We start from the raw sequence: 18,038 nt of genomic DNA, 5'->3' as shown, positions 1-18,038 counted from the left end.
CTGAAGAACCAGGCACTGGAAACAGGTAAGCAGCAGAGGGGTAAGTAGCAGAGGGAAAGCTCTTTTGAGAAATATTTAAGGTGAAATTAACTCTTTTTGCACTAAGGGATCACAATTCAAGCTTTTCACTAGAGGAGGAGATCTACTGACAAACCGTGACGGAGGCCATCAACACGATACAGTATCCCCTACGATCTAAAATAAAAATTCCTCTCTGCTACACAGCAGAACATAAGCTAGTGGGGGAGATGAACAACTCATTTCTTTATGAAGACATTCCTGCACTGAGCTTTCTCAGGACTAGGCGCAAATGGAATATTGTATATTTTTGTTATCTTGACTACCGTCACAGAAAACCAAGCATAGACAGACACAGTGAATTTCCACGTTCAAAACATGACGCAGCTTTAAGTCTCCTACCTATACGAAGCCACCAGCACTGTCCCGTGCAAGCGACGGTGCGATGTAATCTCCTGAACAGTGCCATGACAACTAATGTAATTATACCGAAATAGTATTAGCTGCATTTATATTGGAGATAGTCTTACCACAGTTCTTAAAGACCTGTTCTGCTTCTCAGGAATTAACCTTATCTCCTCAGCCCTGCAACAGCGTAATTAGTCATTTTGACATTTTGCCTTCTGCGGTGACTAACAAACTCCTCCCACTCTTCTAATTCAGTGGAGATAGCTCAGATTTAAATTATATGGTTCAGGTAATAGGTACTCACATGATCTCATTTTTTCCCCCAATATCTTCTTTTAATTCACTGAAATGAACTAAAGGAATTGTGTTAAGTGTTTCCTCCCACCCGCAAGTGGAAATTTGGGTTTTTTTTGCTAAGCATGAATCAAAGCTGATAACTGAAGGAGCTTCCATAGTAAGATTTTGTGTCAACATCCTCCACTTAAAAAAGAAAAATCAAGTTTTATTCCCTTCCCCCAAAATAACAGAAGGTCACCCTCCAGCTCACCACACCCCCACCGGTCAGCGAGCCTTTGGCACAGAGGGGCTCTGCACAGACCCCTTTTTTACCATATTTTTTGGCCATATTTTTAACCGGTTTTGCCTAAGTACAGGCACATGCCACAAAACACCAAGATTTCTGCAGTAACAAAATGGTTCCACTGTCAGGAGACTGCGCAAGCGTGCTCTAAAACACACGTGGTACAAATTAACCAAAAATACATCGATGATGTGTAAACTTGCACTATTATTTAAATATATTTAAATTATTAATTATTTTATTTAAATTAAATCTCACAACTGCGGTTTTACAGAGCACAGCACTGGCACCCACTCTACCAGACTGCCGAAGAAAGTCAATGCTAGTCAAATATTTTCTTTTGACTGAAGTGCAAAACGCATGATCTGAATGGGTATGAACTAATTAGCAACACAGGTATCCACAAGCTGTGGCAACTTCTCACCCTGCGGGCTACCTACCAGCAGACACTTTATGACTTTTAATGCCCATCATCCCATAAGCGTGACAGAAACAAATGAATCCCACTCGCTCACCAAAATACGAAGGTATTTTCAGAGATATTCCTACTGTTTATTAATACTGAAGTGGAAGTTCACACTTAAAATACTTTGAAGAACTACGCTTACTTTTGTGGTGAAATCACTGGAGGTATGATTATGACATGCAAATCCCTTTGGACAAAATGCCCTCATCAAAACATCTTATGTGTACATTAAAAACTGAATGGTCATAAACCACTCCAGCAGCTTGGAGCTCGAGCTGGTATCGCAGTGATCTTCGCAATTCATAAACATCAACACTTGGGATAGTTTGCACGGGAATACGAGCAACTAATTATTATCTTTTGCTTAAGGGCACGTATGGTGTGCTCCGCAGGTATCGCCACTGCTTTTTGCCTAATGTATTGCCTCTTGAAGTCTGTCAATACAACAACTTGCTGATATACTCTGAAGCGTTTCTAGTGTTACCAAACTGCTTTATATTCAAAGAGAACACACTGCAACTTCTGAAAGACGTTGCTAGGAAAGAAGCAGTAGGTACAAACCTGTATGTAACTGGCAAACAGTAATTTCATATTGTTCACTGAAAGACAAATTAACTTGTTACTTAGCAGAGGGACAGTTTTTTGACAAAAATATTGGTGCTTTATAAAACAAAACAAATGTACAAGTCAGAATCTTTTTATGGAAACTGCTTGATTTTGCAATATTATCACAAATTCTACTTAATGGCCAATTTAAAAACAAAATTAAGTTACAGTTTATCAGCTATGTCTTTTTGCACTGATGTCATTAAAAAAGCAGATCTGTTGGGGCAGTGGCGGAACATCGGAAGACACAGAGCCCAGCATTTTCCCGAAAAAAAAAATAAATCTTAGTGCTAAAGTGCAGAGAACACATCGTAGTTAAAAACATAGTAGCAAATATTTCTGTTGGCTCTTTGATGAAAAATAGTTCTTCTCTGATGTATGACTAAAAACATGAAATTAAGTACAGCATCCGGATTACGTCTGCCAACAGTCAAACCTACATGGAAAAGGGAGAAAGTACTATGTGATAATTTAAGGGAGCCGATGGCTTCTCTAAATCCTGCTCCCCAAGAACTGATCCTGTGGGTGAAGTATAACGTACCTCGATTGCATCTCCTTGTGCCAACTTGTTCTCACTGCTGCTATACAGCATGGTGTTATTTTTCTATAGCTGAAAGATCCCTGGATGCCAGAAGTCAATTTAAAGTGAACTTTATATCGATGGAACAGCCTAAAGACCACGTAACCTGGGCTGAGAGTCTGAGCCAACAGCAACTTAAGGCTCCTTCACCTCTAAATGTTGAACACCAAGAGGTTCCAAAACCTTTAGAAAAATGACAACTAAAGCCTGCAAAAACGTGCTGTCACAGCTACAGCCAGCAACAGACTCTCCTAAAAATAAAGGTTACCATTAGCCTGTTATCCAGAGACTGCAGAGTGAATTTTAAAGGAGGTGAAGTATAATTACTCAAACAAGATGGCACTTTATTATAGTTGGGTAATTGACCTTAAAAGAAGTTTAGTGACCACCAAATGTCAACCAACCTTGGGGCGGGGTGGGCAGGGAGGGGAGGATTAGATAGGACAAGAGGCAATGGCCTCAAGCTGCACCAGGGGAAGTTTAGGTTGGATATTAGGAAAAACTTCTTCACCGAAAGGGTTGTCAGGCATTGGCACAGGCTGCCCAGGGAGGTGGTGGAGTCTCCATCCCTGGAGGTATTTAAAAGAAGGGTAGACATGGTGCTTGAGGGTATGGTTTAGTGGTGGCCTTGGCAGTGACAGGTTAGCGGTTGGACTCGATGACCTTAAGGGTCTTTTCCAACCTTAACAATTCTGTGATTCTATGAAAAGAGGGCAAAAATTGCCCCTACAACATGACTGAGGAGAGAACACCTTCCACCAGCACAACCAGCGCAGCTCCCAGAGAGGCTCTGCATACTTGCCTCCAAATCCTTTCATCCCCAATTTTTGACTAGTTGACACTAAGTTTTGAGGTGCATTAGCCATCAGCTTTGGAGAACCTCGGTCCTGACTTCGGTTCACAAAATGCTTAAGTCAGACTTTTCACTAAATTTAGTCATTCCAAAACGATATTACGAATCCTGTTTGCAACCCTGTTAAAATGATCACTCCACGCAGTACTTTGGGTTCTTACCGTTTCACTTCAAAGCAGATTTTGGTCCACTAAGCCTAACTCAGTATTTTCCACCCAAAACTGTAAACATTACTTTCATTTCTTCATGTAAGTGACTGGTATGATTGGTAAGGAGTAGTTTCAATATTACAAATAATGAGGCAGCACAAATTCTAGAAAATGAAAACTTCCTGAGCAAAACTAACAGCCTCTTCAAACACTATTCGTAATGTTTTGTTATTAACTATTTCCTCACTAAATGACTTTTTTAATTTAGATTCACAGATATGCAAGACTGCTAAATAAAACAGCAATTCAAAGACTGAGGACATTTTACACATGGCTTACAGCTAATGAATTTTGAAAGTTGAAAGAAAACGTTGCAAAGAAGTTAGTTAAAAACAGTAGTGAGATTCTATAAACAGATTCAACTCTTCAAAAGAAACTCAGTCACTGCATGCAGCTTTAAAGCCAGTCTTTCAAGTTAGGACTAAACTAAACCTTTATTTAGCAAAGTGACGCTGAATAAAAAACATTACTAAAAGATGCAATTGTAAAAACAATACTAAGCATCCCCAAAAAAACCTCTTTTTTTTTGGTACAAGAAGCTGTACGGGCTGCAACAGAACTGCACTCATGAGTGGGTTGGGGGTCCCGCTTGTTTAAGTTGTTTTTCTATAACTTCACTGTATGTGCTTCTAGGCAGATAAACAGGACGGCTCCATCTTCGCGACGGGGAACGCTTTGTGAATGACAGCAACGTTATGCAGATGAGTGGCTCCCATTTAACTTGTTGTCCATCACGTCTATGATGTTATGCACAATACTGTAGCAAAACACTGCTTCTCAGTCTGTGGCGCAATAAGGCTTTCGCATGCAGTTATCTTTGGTGTCTTAATGAATTTTTTCTATTCATTCCATGATGTAAGATGAAGTCTAAAAACAGAGTATCCTCTTAATTCATGGACTGATAATCATTGCTACACTACTTACATGGAGATGCATAGCTGTTTACAGTCACTGTGGAAACCCAACCATTAGGATTTTCCCCCATTCCTAAAACGTCTAGGGCTTCAGATTTCTTCCAAGGTACCAAAGACCAAATAATGTAGGCTCTTGCAAAGAACCCAAAATGGATGTCTGCATTTAAAATGAAGCAGAGTTGAACATAAATCGATAAAAGTAGCACGTATCATTAAAACTTGCCGGCAGCTAACATGTGGTGTTTGAAAGGACCCTGGGAGAAAGCTGTAGGTGTAGTGAGTAGCAGTATCTGCGCTAGCTTAATCTAGCTAGCAGAGATAAAACACCAAAGTCAGAAGGAAGCTTTAGCAACCAAGATAAACGTTTTCCAAGAATGCACAGTATGTAATTACGTTGCTGCCATATGCAAATCCGGTGTCGCTGCATCTGCACTGCTGCTGGTACCCAGAATACCTAGATCGACTCGGTATAGGTATGCTTAGCATATCTTTAAAACAACACACCTTCCGTTTCGTGTCTGAAGACCTATCCTTTGATTTCCTGAAACGTGAATATAAAAAAAAAAAACCAAACCAGAAATCCTTACAAAGAAGTGATAATAGCTAGCTGCTTTGATACCTATGGCAACATGACTTAAAACAAGCAATTCAAAGAAAAAACTAATTCAGTTTAAAGTTAAGAAGTTATGAGCTGGGGTTTTTTTGCGGTCTTTAACTTATCTGCAAGGCTCTTTCATCCAATTTTGTAAAGAAGCGTAAGTAGCCATTCTGAATTGATTATTACAACTTCAGGATGAGTGACACTTGACTGAAAAAGTAAAAGGATGTCAGACTCCTTTGTTTTCAGTTTCAAAGAAGGAACACGAAAATACTCTTCTCCCTCCACGCTCCTCTTCTATTCAAAAAAGAAAATTAAAAGACTGTGGTTTGGGCCCATGGTCTTGGACTCCACCCTCCCTCCACAACGACTACATACACAGAAGTACTTAATCTGGTAGTTCAGGTAACATTCTTCAGCAGTCTGGACAATGCAAGATGAACATAAAGTCCTATTTTACTAAAATTAGGTCATGTTCCTGCACACAGGATGTCTGCAGGATTTGGTCCAAGTCACCTGTAGTCTATATTCTTCCAATGCATTAGAAGTTACCAAAATACCATATGGCTCTTCTTTCCTGCAGCAATTCAAGAAATACAAGGATGCAGGCATTCACTCAATTTTCTTCTCTTTTTTTTTTTTTCTAAAATTTATGTTTGGATCCCAGCAATTCATCTTGTGCCATAAAATGTTTATGGCTTCAACTTGTATGGAGAAACCAGCAGCCTTCAGAGATCGAAGGGCCATTCTTACTGTCAAAACTGTAAGCTTCACAGTGATAACTTCATTTTCATTACAGTTTCACAAAAGATATAGAAATACATAACTCTCTGAGCTGCCAATAGCCTTACAGAATAAAAACATGCAACACTAACCAGTAAGTTTTTGCTGACCATAAAACAATGTCAAATGCTTTTAGACCTGCACAGTCCCTTATGCATTTTAAAGACTATAATAAAATTGCCAAAAACATTACAATATGACACAAAATGCAGTTTTCTACGTAAAGTTTTTGTTCTAAAACAAACTTTATCTTCTTTCAGTACAGAAGATAAAAGCATTTTTAAGTCATTATTTCCTCTTTAGGCTTCCCTCCGAGGTGCAGGCAGGGGTTTTACTTTCCATTCTAAGCTCAGATGAACGAATCGGCCTAGCAAGCTCGTTCAACGCTTCAAAGCAATCACACTGCAAATCCAGGTTTTATTTCAAAACTTTCATGCCCCAGGTTAGCCAGGCTCACAAGTTCTGCACAGGCCGTATATGTCTACCCTCAAGAACAACACTACTTCAGTTTTTCACTCTCACCACTTAAACAAATTATATTGATGGGTTATTCATTGATGTGGGTAAGTACATGGCACCTGGAAAGCTACACAGTGAATCCTTTGACCTCATTAAAATCCGTGTATTTGCTGTAAGAAAGGAAGCCACTGTTGCAATTTGCAGGCTTTCATTTTCAGCTGCTGCTTCACTAAGAAAAGAGCAAAACAAGCCTCACCCTGATCTCAGTGAGAATATTGCTTCCTACAGATCTGCACCCCTATCTGTTACAGGGTCTCTAAGCCAATAAAAGTTAAATATCCCTAAAGTGATTTACACTATGTATATTTTTATATATATACATATATATATGTATATTTTTATATGTGTGTGTATATATATAAAGTCCATATTTGGAATACTCTGAGCCCAAAAGGGAGATTTTTGAATTGTTGGTAACTGTGCCCCTATACACACCAAAGACATGCTTAGAATTGCCCTGCTATACGAACATATTATTTGTGAAAAATTAAAAAAACACCAACAACAAAACACACAAAAAAACAGCAACAAAAAAATTACAAAACAAGACAGAAAATTGGTATTTTAAGATTTACTCCTGCAAAAGCTATTCTGGCTACACCCGGGCCCTACATAGCACGTTGGCTCAGATGAACTGGCAGCACACTTGCAGGTTCTAGCCAGCACCTATACAGCTGTTGTTTCCTAATAACTACCCCTCGTTTGTCTCATTAAACAAAAAATTAGAAGATACTCTTACAAAGTATGCTGGAACAGTCAGTTAATGAGATTACATACTGGAAATCACCTAAAAAATAATTATTAACTGTTTACCAGAATCCTGTGAAATTTCCAGTAGGTAATATTCAAATTCAAGTTGTTAGGGAAAAAAAAAAAAAAACACCACCACCAAAACAGAAAAAGATCGTTTCAGCCTATGTATAAACATATATGAGTACAGACAATGCACCAATTCGAGTTCTACACTTGCCTTTTCTTCTGCCTGGGAAAAGCCCATGCTACACCTCTAAAAAACTACAGCAATCTTCCCCCACGCCTCGGCCACTTCCAGAGCAAAGTGCAACATGACATTTGATATACACGCTTTCGCTCCGCGCTTTGCAAGCGTGCGGTAAAGTCCTTTCTAAAGATGATGCGAATTACAGGTATGCAGATGGAAGTGCTAGAAGGGGTTCTAGTTTCAGTCTCTGAAGTACCTCCACGGTAGCAACCACATGATTCAGAACTGGCTGTACTCGTCGCTGCTACCGTTTGAACACAGGATATCGTTTTGCTTTGCACCAAGACATATTCCTCATTCTGAAGTGCTACGTTTTCATAATTCAGGAAAAAAAATAAGCTGTTAGCAATAATGCCCTAAAAGAACAATGAAAAACTTTGGAATTTTTCCTGGGTTTAAATTAAGCTTTATCCTTTGTAAGCCTCCAATAATTTCAATAAAATCTTACTTCATCAGCTAGGCTTCCTTTAGGCTTTTACTTGTGAAAAGCGGCCTTGTTAAAAATGAAACGCATTCAATTTAAAACATAGTTGCATGTCCTTTGTGAACAGGACACATGACCACACAAGAAAAATGCATGAAGTTAGAAGGAAATGCCTTCAGACAACAAAAATGCAGCGGGTACAGTGCACAGACGCACCCCACAATCCAGCTGGTCATCAGCACTCCGGCTGCGTCCCACCACTTCTCCGGAGGGAACGGTGGACAAGCTGAACACTCCAGAAGTGCAGTGGGAAGGGCTCACCTCTGCGCCTGCAAACCGCATAAGAGAGAGGGAGTTGAGAGAAGTCCACAGGAGAGGACAGTCCTTGGAGTCACTCGTCCTAGGCCGGCATAGCCAAGAACACAATTGCCGCCTGCATCCCCTCTCGCATTTTCACTAGCACCACAACAGCGCAGCAACGGAGCCAACAGCTGAGATGCACCTTTTACACTTAACGACGACACTTGCATAGCAAAGCCTACACGTGGAAATCCCTAACGTTTATGGAGCCACTTAACTGCACGCTGAAGCTTGAAACGAGTTACAGACGGACAGGTTGTGCTTACCTACCCAGTATATGCCTGATGCAAATAAAGGAGGAGCTGTGAGTTGGTCACCTGTGGGAGCGGCGCTGGTGGTCTCCATCTAACCGCCGCTCATCCCTGTGAACACCCACCTGCCCTCGGGCTCCCTATTGCCCTGCACGTGCTAGTTGGATGTCAGTCCATGTCTCCCCCATGCTCTACACCGTATGCTGTTAAGCATGATGGAAGGATTTTAGAAAAAAAGTACCCAAGTAACTTGGAGCCACATTATCAAAGGGAGAAGCTGATAATCTCATGAAGTTACAACGAGACTTGGGTACCTAAAATGTCTAAATTGTTTCTGAAAATGGCAGTTCAGCACAGGCTCTTACAAGCTTTTGAAAATCCTATCCTGTATAATGTCAATCATAGGTCTGTCCTCATGAGATACACCTTTTTTTACAGTTTATTGGCAAAAATTCACATCAAGTTCACTCACTTTGGGATTGCATCGGAGGTGAGAAGATGCTGCTCTTCCTATGCAAGGCTGTTTCTCCCCAGCTCTGAACAGGGGCTGTGCTACCTGTCCTCTCCCACCTGCTGATACACACCAGAAGACGACACTACTCTAAGTTGATGTGACTTTCATCTCTGCCCAACTCACAGGACTACTGTGGGCCCCGCTTGGCTGGCCAAGAAGGAGCCTCAGAGGCATTACAGTCTAGTGTCCAGCAAAACCTCCCACTGAGAAAGCCTCGTGGTGGCTCTAAGTGACTTGTGGAAGAAAGGAAGGGCCTGGAGTTTGTTGTTTACTCCTGTATCCCAAATTTAATTAAATTTGAAACACGGCAGAATTTAGGACACAGACAAATAATTAACACATTAATCATAAATGAATTCATAACAAACACTTATAGTCCTTGGCATTTGATTTCATGAGGATAACTGAAAGTCTGTTATTTCCTGTAATTAGTTAGGACTTACGTCTTCGACCTCTCTTGTCAATCTCATGTATATCATCTGCCTGGAAGAGCCGCACCTACATGCCCAAGCTGTGGGGCACAATACCTTCCCCAACCATCGTGGACAGTAATTCCACCTACGAATTGCAGGTACTACATGAAAGCTTTTCCTTGGCGTTTCCACTCTTTGGGAAAACCTAAAGGAAAACACACTACTCAAGAACGAGGCTTTCCAGAACTCTGCTTTGTCAAAAACTTATTTGGCTTTTCTATCTCACTAGCTGTCGCTAAAGACAACCAAATTAGGCAAGCCTTTCCTACCTTACACTGAGAATGGTATGCCATTAATTGATTGCACCCCACAAAATTTTAAAATACAAAAAAAAGTAAGGTGTTCTCATGAAAGTTACTTACTCCCTAGAGATTCCTGACTACTCAACTGATAATCTCTTTAATAATAAAAATCGATAAAACTAAGTGAAGAATGAAAGGATAAAGCCCACATCTTTACAATAAAAAGCAGCTGAAAAAAAGATCTTAACAAGATACTTTCTAGAATTTAAAAATAAAAATTCCCTGAAAAAAACTAGATGCTAAGAACAAAAATAACTACTGTAAGGAAATGGCAAGATGAGGGAGTAAGAGAGTGTCACAAGCACCAAAACAAGCCAATAAAAACTTCATTAGAATAACCTGACCGTAAAAGTTCAAACAATCTCCTTGTTGCGGAGACCTACTATGGCATACAAGTACAGCGCTAGCACAGTTGCAATGCCTCAGAGTCGAATATACAAATCAATTAGGGCACTAGAAGAAATATGTGTCAATATAAGCAACACAATCTAAGAAATACTTGAAATCTCTGCTGTCTCCTAAGAGCGCACACTGCAGCCCTTCCCTCGTTGCAGCCCCGTAATATTACTTGACCGTATTTTAATTTAACACATAGGAGCTTAAAACCTTTAAGCTCATCACTCTTCCATCAAATTTAGTACAAGTTGCCTGATGAGTTCCGAAGTTACTGGAAAAGAAGGGGGCAAGAAGAAGGAACGGCGCTGACATGCCCTGTGTCACATCGGCTTGTTTCCCTAAACAGACCAGGCTTAGAGCAGTTTTACGTGCAGGGAAGCACGAACCCTTCCCTAAAGAGAGGCAATCCCAGCTGGTTTAAATGCATTAGAGACACTGGGGAGCAGGGGGACCTCCCTTAAAATACTGACTAATATGTCCACTACATGTAAAATTCACAAAAAAGTAATCAGATTTTCATTTAGTTTATTACACACAAATGAAAACTTGAAGATACAACCAAATTTATTAAATCTCAGTGTGAGGAAACTAATTTTCCCCACCAAAAGTATAAAACACAATATCAGTTTGCTGTTGACTACCATTAGTTTGAACAGCAGAATTCCACATATTTTGACTGCCTGGGGGAGGAGGTTGGGTGGTAAATAGGGGATACGTATATGAATGGCCAAACATTTTTGGTCGTCACTATTTCACTGTAGGGCCCAACCGTCTCTCAGGTCTGTCAGTAGTTTACAGCCATATGAAGTTGGTCTACTTGAATTACAAGTACAGCACAATTGTTAACGGACGTACCTCATTCATGATCTTAACGTTTCCCACCTCTGTTGCAAAAATGTGAATCCGGGTTTTGATTGAAAAGGGGAAGAAAAGAAGTCAGCAAGTATTCTGCTAATCTTGCCTTGACTGAAAAATTCCTTTGATTCCCAAGACCTGTAACTTTGTCAGACTTACCGTACACTAGAAGCACGGCATGAGCTCTATCACTGTTTTAAGGGCAGGCACAGGAGAAATCATTAGCAGACACCTACTATACACCAAGAACTCCATATCCATTGAGCTGGGCTCAAAAAGCAATCTAGTCTCCTTTTCTTTAGGGGGCCCGTTAGGGCCACCACCCAACTAAGGCAGATGAAGAAAGACAGTCCCCAGACTGTACACACTGAAGTGCTTGTTGTAGTCCCTGCTGCCTGCTCAAACAAGCACCACACGGAGAGACAAGAAAAGTAGTTCAACTTGATCCATCTGAAATGTAGGACCTTCATAAACAATCAAGAGTATCATCTCACAAAGCACAGGATGAAGCCGAACTAATGAATTTGCTCTGGAATTGACGATATTCTGCATGGACACAGTGACCCACAAGGAGAGGCAACAAACTGCAAGAGCAGGGAGCCCAGGACCCCAACTCTACATTGAATTAGCGAGCCACTTAACTCCTGTGTCTTGCGTTTTATGCCTGTCAAATAGGGACCTACACACATTCCCCTTCTCACCTAAGAAACACACCACAAATATATCAGAAGTATTGTTACCTGCATCCAAAACTGGAAGCAGTTTGATGCCAGGCTGCGCTGCTTTAGATGTCTTCAATGAAGTAGTCTGGGAATCTTGCCTATGAATCTCAGTGGTGAGCAGTACTTCTTCCCATCCGTTCTATCTGCTTCGGTTCAATGCACAGATGAGAGAGTGCAATTTTCCCAATTATAATAACGTTCTCAGATCTGAATAGAGTTGGGGGGAGAAGAGAAAAAAGGATATGAGCTCATCCAGTCTAACTTCCCAACATTTTCAGGCTAAGAAGCTTCATCAAAATACTACCCAATACTACATGACCCAATATTTATCCCAAATACCTTCCTTAGTCTGGTCATGTCTGCAAAAAAACACTACACTTGAGCTAAAGGCAGAAGACCAGAGAGTCCACAATCACCTACTCCCACTGATCATCAAGAGTAGGTAGGTTCATTTATCTTGATAAACTTGATCAAATCCTAAAGTGGAGGAGCCAGGTGAGCCTTGCCTCCTCTCCCCCAAGACTCTAGAAAACCTGACCTGCCATTAAAGGCCCTCTTTACAGTAGACAACCACCACTGTCATTCTAAGCATGTCAGGAAAACACGCCACCGGAATTCAAGACAATATACTAATGGCAGTCTTGCAGTGCTGTGTAACGTCAACATTTTACAAGTTTGCCAACTTCATGGCCTCTTTTCTATATGCGGACTGCACTAGCCCTTTTGCCATGGCATTACAGACACCGCAGATAAGCACACCTCCAAGCCCTCCCCTGAGTCACAGAATCAGGATGAGGCTGGAGGGGACCTCCAGAGATTGACTAGTTCAAACCCTCTGCTTAAACCAGGCTCAACCACAGCAGGTTCCCCAAGACTGTGTCAAGTTCTGAGTATCTCCACAGATGGAGACTCCACAGCCTCTCTGGGCAACTTGTTCCAATGTTCAACCACACACAGTGAAAAACTTCTTCCTGTGTTTAAATAGAATTTCCTGTGTTTCAGTTCATGCGCCGGAGCCTACTCATCTGGAGGCTAAACTGCCCCAGCTCCCCCTGCCTCTCTTCGTATCATGCTCGTATTCTCAAAATAGGGTTTCCCAACCTAAGTTTTCTGTTACTGACTACAGTTTTACTGTATTTTGATGACTGAGCTACATGACTAACTGTAGATATGCTTCTCCAATATTCTTTGCATTATCTGAAAAATAAAGCAACAAAAATTATATCACCAACAAAATTACTGATTAAGTGTAACTGGGCTACGAATACATTGGAGACCCACTAGATGTAGGTCTTTCTCATCCCATTAAAAGTTACACTTTAAGCAACAGGAGACTTTTAATCTTTTCAGTGTCTCAGCTACATGTAATCCACGTTTTTGTATCAAAATATTGTGTTGCAATGATTTACTGCTTTAAAAAGAAATTAGTTTAATATAGCAATATAGGCCAGACACAAAATCCTATTAAAAAAATACATCAGCTTTGTCTCACAAATCCTTCTGTCATGAAACCGTAGTGACTGGCATTAATTATTTTTATTATTTTAATTTTTTTTAGCTTTTAAGCCTTCACTGACAGAAGTCCACGTTAACCTTTACTTTTTTTTGTCCTGGGCTAAATCCACTGTGACATCCTTTTTGCCCTTTTAAATACAGAAACTTTTTGGAAGTCTTCCAGTACTTTCAAATAAACACATTTAAAAGATATGCAACAATTACCATGAGTGGTTCTAGAGGCTCCTGAGACAGTTCTCAAGCCCCTATGAAGTGATGTCCCGATCTGTTTATATAATTTTTTTTATTTAACAGTTAATTTCAGAAGTCACTCCTTTACCATCTTTAGCAAAGTGGGTGTGAACTTTCTACTCCAAACAAGAAAAAAATTATTTGGGAAAGGAGAAAACACTATAATAAAGTGTGTAAAAAAGCAAAATTACATCAAAAAGGCAAAAATACATTAAAAGAGTACAAGTTTATGCTTAAAGACGTCTAAGAGAAAGAGCTGACTTTTTGTGAGACACACAGAAAGTGACCATTTCACCCTGCAGATGTTTGCCTTCGAGCCAGAGGACTGGCTCCATTAGATACAAAGATCAGAAGATGTGACGTTTGTGCACCTAAAAGTTGCTATCTGACTACTTTTCCATTACAAATTGCATTACATGTTTCTACTTAATTCTCAAAATTACAAGGTTTAATACTTTTTCACTTCAGTGTTCACAGAAGAACTTAAGATTCTCAACAGCAATGAATTTGTCAGTGTTTCCAATCCAAGCTTTCAAAAAGATAGGGTAGGAATAGGATAAGAGGATATTTTTCACAACATAAATTCAAACTGGCAAAGTCTGAGGTCTTTTATTATTGAATACCCAGAGAACTAGATTAAATAGCTCCTCGGTCACCTGCAATTGTCTTCAAAAACTCATGGAAGTCTGAAAAGTTCCCAAAGACATGAAGCGCTAACACAAACAAAACTTACTCCGTAAGAGAAGAAAACAGAGAAGCAAGAATTACAGACAAGTAATCCTTACTTCCATACCAAGAGGTTACCAAAACAAGCAATTAAACAGCCTATTTGTACACACCCAGAGGACTGGCCAGTCAGTATTGGGGGGGGGGGGGGGGAGAGAAAGTCACAAACTAATCTTAATTTTCCCCTTTGACAAGAAATGCATCTTGACTTCAGGGAGGCTTTTTCACACAACGTTTTAGAAAACAAAAAAAAAAAAAAAAAAAAAAAGAGGAAATATGACCTAGGTTATACCGCTAGGATGCGGGAACATTACAGGATACAAAATTGCACCGTGGGAGGGAGTCCCAGCAGTTTGCTATGAGAAGGGCAGAACACTGAGCTCTGGGAGGTGTTGCAAGTGATTACTAGAATTTTAAAGTATCTTCAGCTGAAGTGCCACTTTTGATTGAGAGCTTGAACCCTAAGAAAAAAGTTTAGCAATTAAATTCTGAATTACATTCCCTACAAAGTTCATAGAATCCTACTAATTATTTTTTTCTGTATCTTTAACTCAGGAATGGTTCAGCCAGGTTTCGTCCTACCCGAAAACAAAAGATGAACAATTCCCAGGATCCCTTCCAGATCAAATTTCTGCAAGTGGGGTATAAATCTGCATCGAAACATTGCAAATGGGATGGGAGAAAAATGGATGAAAAGATGGTTCCACATCAGTGAAGCAGCACAGAGGTCCCAGTGCTGCAGAGGCACGTCTGCCCAGATGACCCATCCCCACAGGTCTCCTGCTAATCTTCACCAGTTCCCTCCTTCACTCTAGTCTTTCCGTGCTGAACCTCAACGCAGAATAAAAGAATTCAGAAGTAATTCTGAGCAAGGTCTATGTAACTGTCTTAATCCCTACACAAGCTGTTCTGCAAAGACACATTGCTCAGCCCAGTGTTTTTAAAAGCACAAGCCTTTTTAAAAGTTATCAGGGAAGCAGTCATATAGTACTTCAATAGCTACAACTTTTTAGTAACTGATTAGCAGAATACAGAAACATTAAACCTCCAGACTTTTATCATTTTTTACAACATGTAAAAAAAATTTTAATATATCGTGATTTTAAGAAGTACAGAGCACTACTACCATCTTCTAGTTACATTTTTGCTGGTTTTAATGTCAAAATATTTAAATGATGAACTCCTCACTTGGAGATGACTAATTATGATGTGCTCCATTTGGGGAACAGGAGTTCAATATCCTAGTAACAAGTAAACAAAATGCACTCTCCTACTTCAAGATTAAAAACCAAAATGTAACCAAAAGAAGTTTCTTCCTTGCATCTGTCAGATCACAAAAGCATCCAAGACTACAGGATAAGGTTGCCAGAAAACCCTAAGACTTTGAAAAAGATATTATTTTGTGTACGTGGCTTAGCTCCAGAGCTGAACCAGAAATGACATCCGAGCTTAGGATAGTAAGCCTTTTTGCCAATGAATTTCTTGTAAAGTCAACAATTATAATTTATTCTGATCCTTTGTGTCACCATATTAGCAGTTATTTTTCAGCAATACCAGAGCAGCAACAAATAATGCCATAGAAGAGGACTGATATAATTACAGGCTGAAAAAGATAGGCCAGCACCCTTACACTCAAAACTACCCTCTGCGGCTCCTTCATACCCCATATGTTGCTAATAAAACTGTTTGAATCATACCTATGAGACAGTTTTACTGATATTGTATCAAGTCCCTAGGTTCTTTGTATGAGATACGATGTCACCGGCACTATAACTATGCAAATTTTGTGATACAGGATCCCACTGGACACAGTATTACATACGTAATTCGCAGTATGAAACTGTGCATTAACAATAATTCTAGTGTTATATAAATGAAACCACTATGTTTATTGAAAAGCTTGCCACACTACAATGAAATCGAATTTAAAAAGCAATAAAAAGCAACTGACACGCTCGCAGTAAAGACGGCAACACTGGTGTTTTTCCCCAAACAATGCAAGTTTTGCTTCGTGATCACTTGGCAATGCTTTACAGAAACTTTTAGCACCAACACTAAACAAATGCAACTGCCTCCCACCACAAGATGAATTAGTGACTTAAAATAGGGACCTTCTGAGCTCAATTTTCAGAAACAACCATGTGATTTTCAGCAAGGGTCTGAACTGCATTCACATGCAACCGTGAGTCTCAGTTTCTACTACTAATAAAAGAATAAATGATAAATTATAAAGACTAAGAACTGCAGCAGTAAAAAAAAAAAAAAAAAACCAACAGCGTGGGGATATCACACATCACGCTGAAGCGCCTCAGAAGTATTATCTTCCGGTCAGAAAACACCTGCGCTCTAATTCTGCATCTGACTTCAAATATCTGCATGACCTCAGGCAACGATGCTTCCTCCCAGCTCACATCACGTGCGGCAACATCACTTATTTCCCACATAACAGTGTGGTCAGTGCTTTATATACATACCTGCAACAAGGCACATCTGAAAGATCTTAAAAATCAGCATTGCAGGAAAAGGCAGCAGAAGCGCCATCAGAAATCTGACAGTACACGCAGCTGACACACATTCCTCTTTGCTCCATTTCCAGTGATTTCTTCCCTCCTCTATTAATTTATTGGTTTGCTGCAGGTGGGCAATACTGGGGCTTGTAAAAAGAAGCCTATTTTTGAAATAAATTTGAAAAAAGGTAACAGGCTAGCATGATAAAGTGAGTCTGGTAAAGAGCTAGACTTAGGAGATAAAAGTACACTATTTCACCAAGGTGCCATCGGAATTAATAAACCAGATAATTCTGAAAAGTAAATTGTACAGTAAATTTGTACAGTAAGTTGTCTAATATATAGAGGGGAAAAAACCCACAGTATTCCCTTAAGATACTTACAATGCCTTTGACTACAGACAGAAAACATAAATGACACACACCACAACTAGCTAAGAAGTCTCACACTGAGAATCACTGACTTCAACTAAACAGTGCAAGGCTTTACTCAGTGGAAGAAAAACGGAGTTGTAGCCAGGTACTCAGTAAGATGATGAATTGACTGTTTCCTACGAGTAGAACTTTTGTGCTTCCACTACAGGGGTAGCTTAAGCAGTAACTCTCCCTGAAATTTCCCTTGACACCACCCTCTGCACAACCCAAATACCGTAAGAGTTTCATTCTCTGTTTAAAAATAAATAAATAGCAGCTTAGGCGACAGCTTACAAGGCAGGAAGTTCACCCTCCATCCCATGAACATTCTGCCCTCTGGTATTGCTGCTACATTTTACCAGCATACAATCCAGAGAGAATGATATACCTATTTTCAAAGTTTGAAAAAAAAAAATAAGCCCCTCCTCCCTAAATATGGCCCAAAGCTGTTAAGCAGCAACTTATTTTTAGAAAAAGCACTCATGCAGATACTTAATTTTAATTAATAGTCTCACTGACTTCAACATTTGCACAGCGAGACAACTCCACACTTCAATTAAAGCATGCACATAAACGCTTTGCTGATTCATGGCCAAAAGCATGACAGGAACATCATTATATAAAATGTTCATAAAATTTAAAGAAAAAAAAATAACAGCAACCTCACCCACAAACAGAGAGTCAGAAACCCTGTAAAACTCACAGCTTGAGCACACCTTACAGGCTGCTGAATTCACTGAATGTATGTTAGCCCTTGCGTTCATAAAATGATTCCAGAGTGGGCAAAAGAACTTTGGTGAAACAGCTTAGAGTTG

The 18,038-nt window shown here is 39.9% G+C and overlaps 1 protein-coding gene across 18 annotated transcripts in view; it reads right to left on the bottom strand.

Annotated features, from left to right (window-relative positions):
• QTMAN (queuosine-tRNA mannosyltransferase) overlaps positions 1-18,038 on the bottom strand; it is a 186,222-nt gene that overhangs the window by 147,576 nt on the left and 20,608 nt on the right. For 15 of the 18 annotated variants that reach the window (XR_012660581.1, XR_012660580.1, XM_075092800.1 and 12 more), the window contains one exon: positions 11,850-12,038. The exons of the other annotated variants lie outside the window; for them this stretch is intronic. The gene's annotated coding sequence lies outside the window, so the exon portion shown is untranslated. The remainder of the gene's footprint in view (positions 1-11,849; positions 12,039-18,038) is intronic. 18 annotated transcript variants of the gene reach the window in all.

This window comes from Phalacrocorax aristotelis, chromosome 5 (assembly GCF_949628215.1).
Source record: "Phalacrocorax aristotelis chromosome 5, bGulAri2.1, whole genome shotgun sequence".
NCBI lineage: Eukaryota > Metazoa > Chordata > Aves > Suliformes > Phalacrocoracidae > Phalacrocorax > Phalacrocorax aristotelis.
This window is presented reverse-complemented; position numbering and strand designations above follow the sequence as displayed.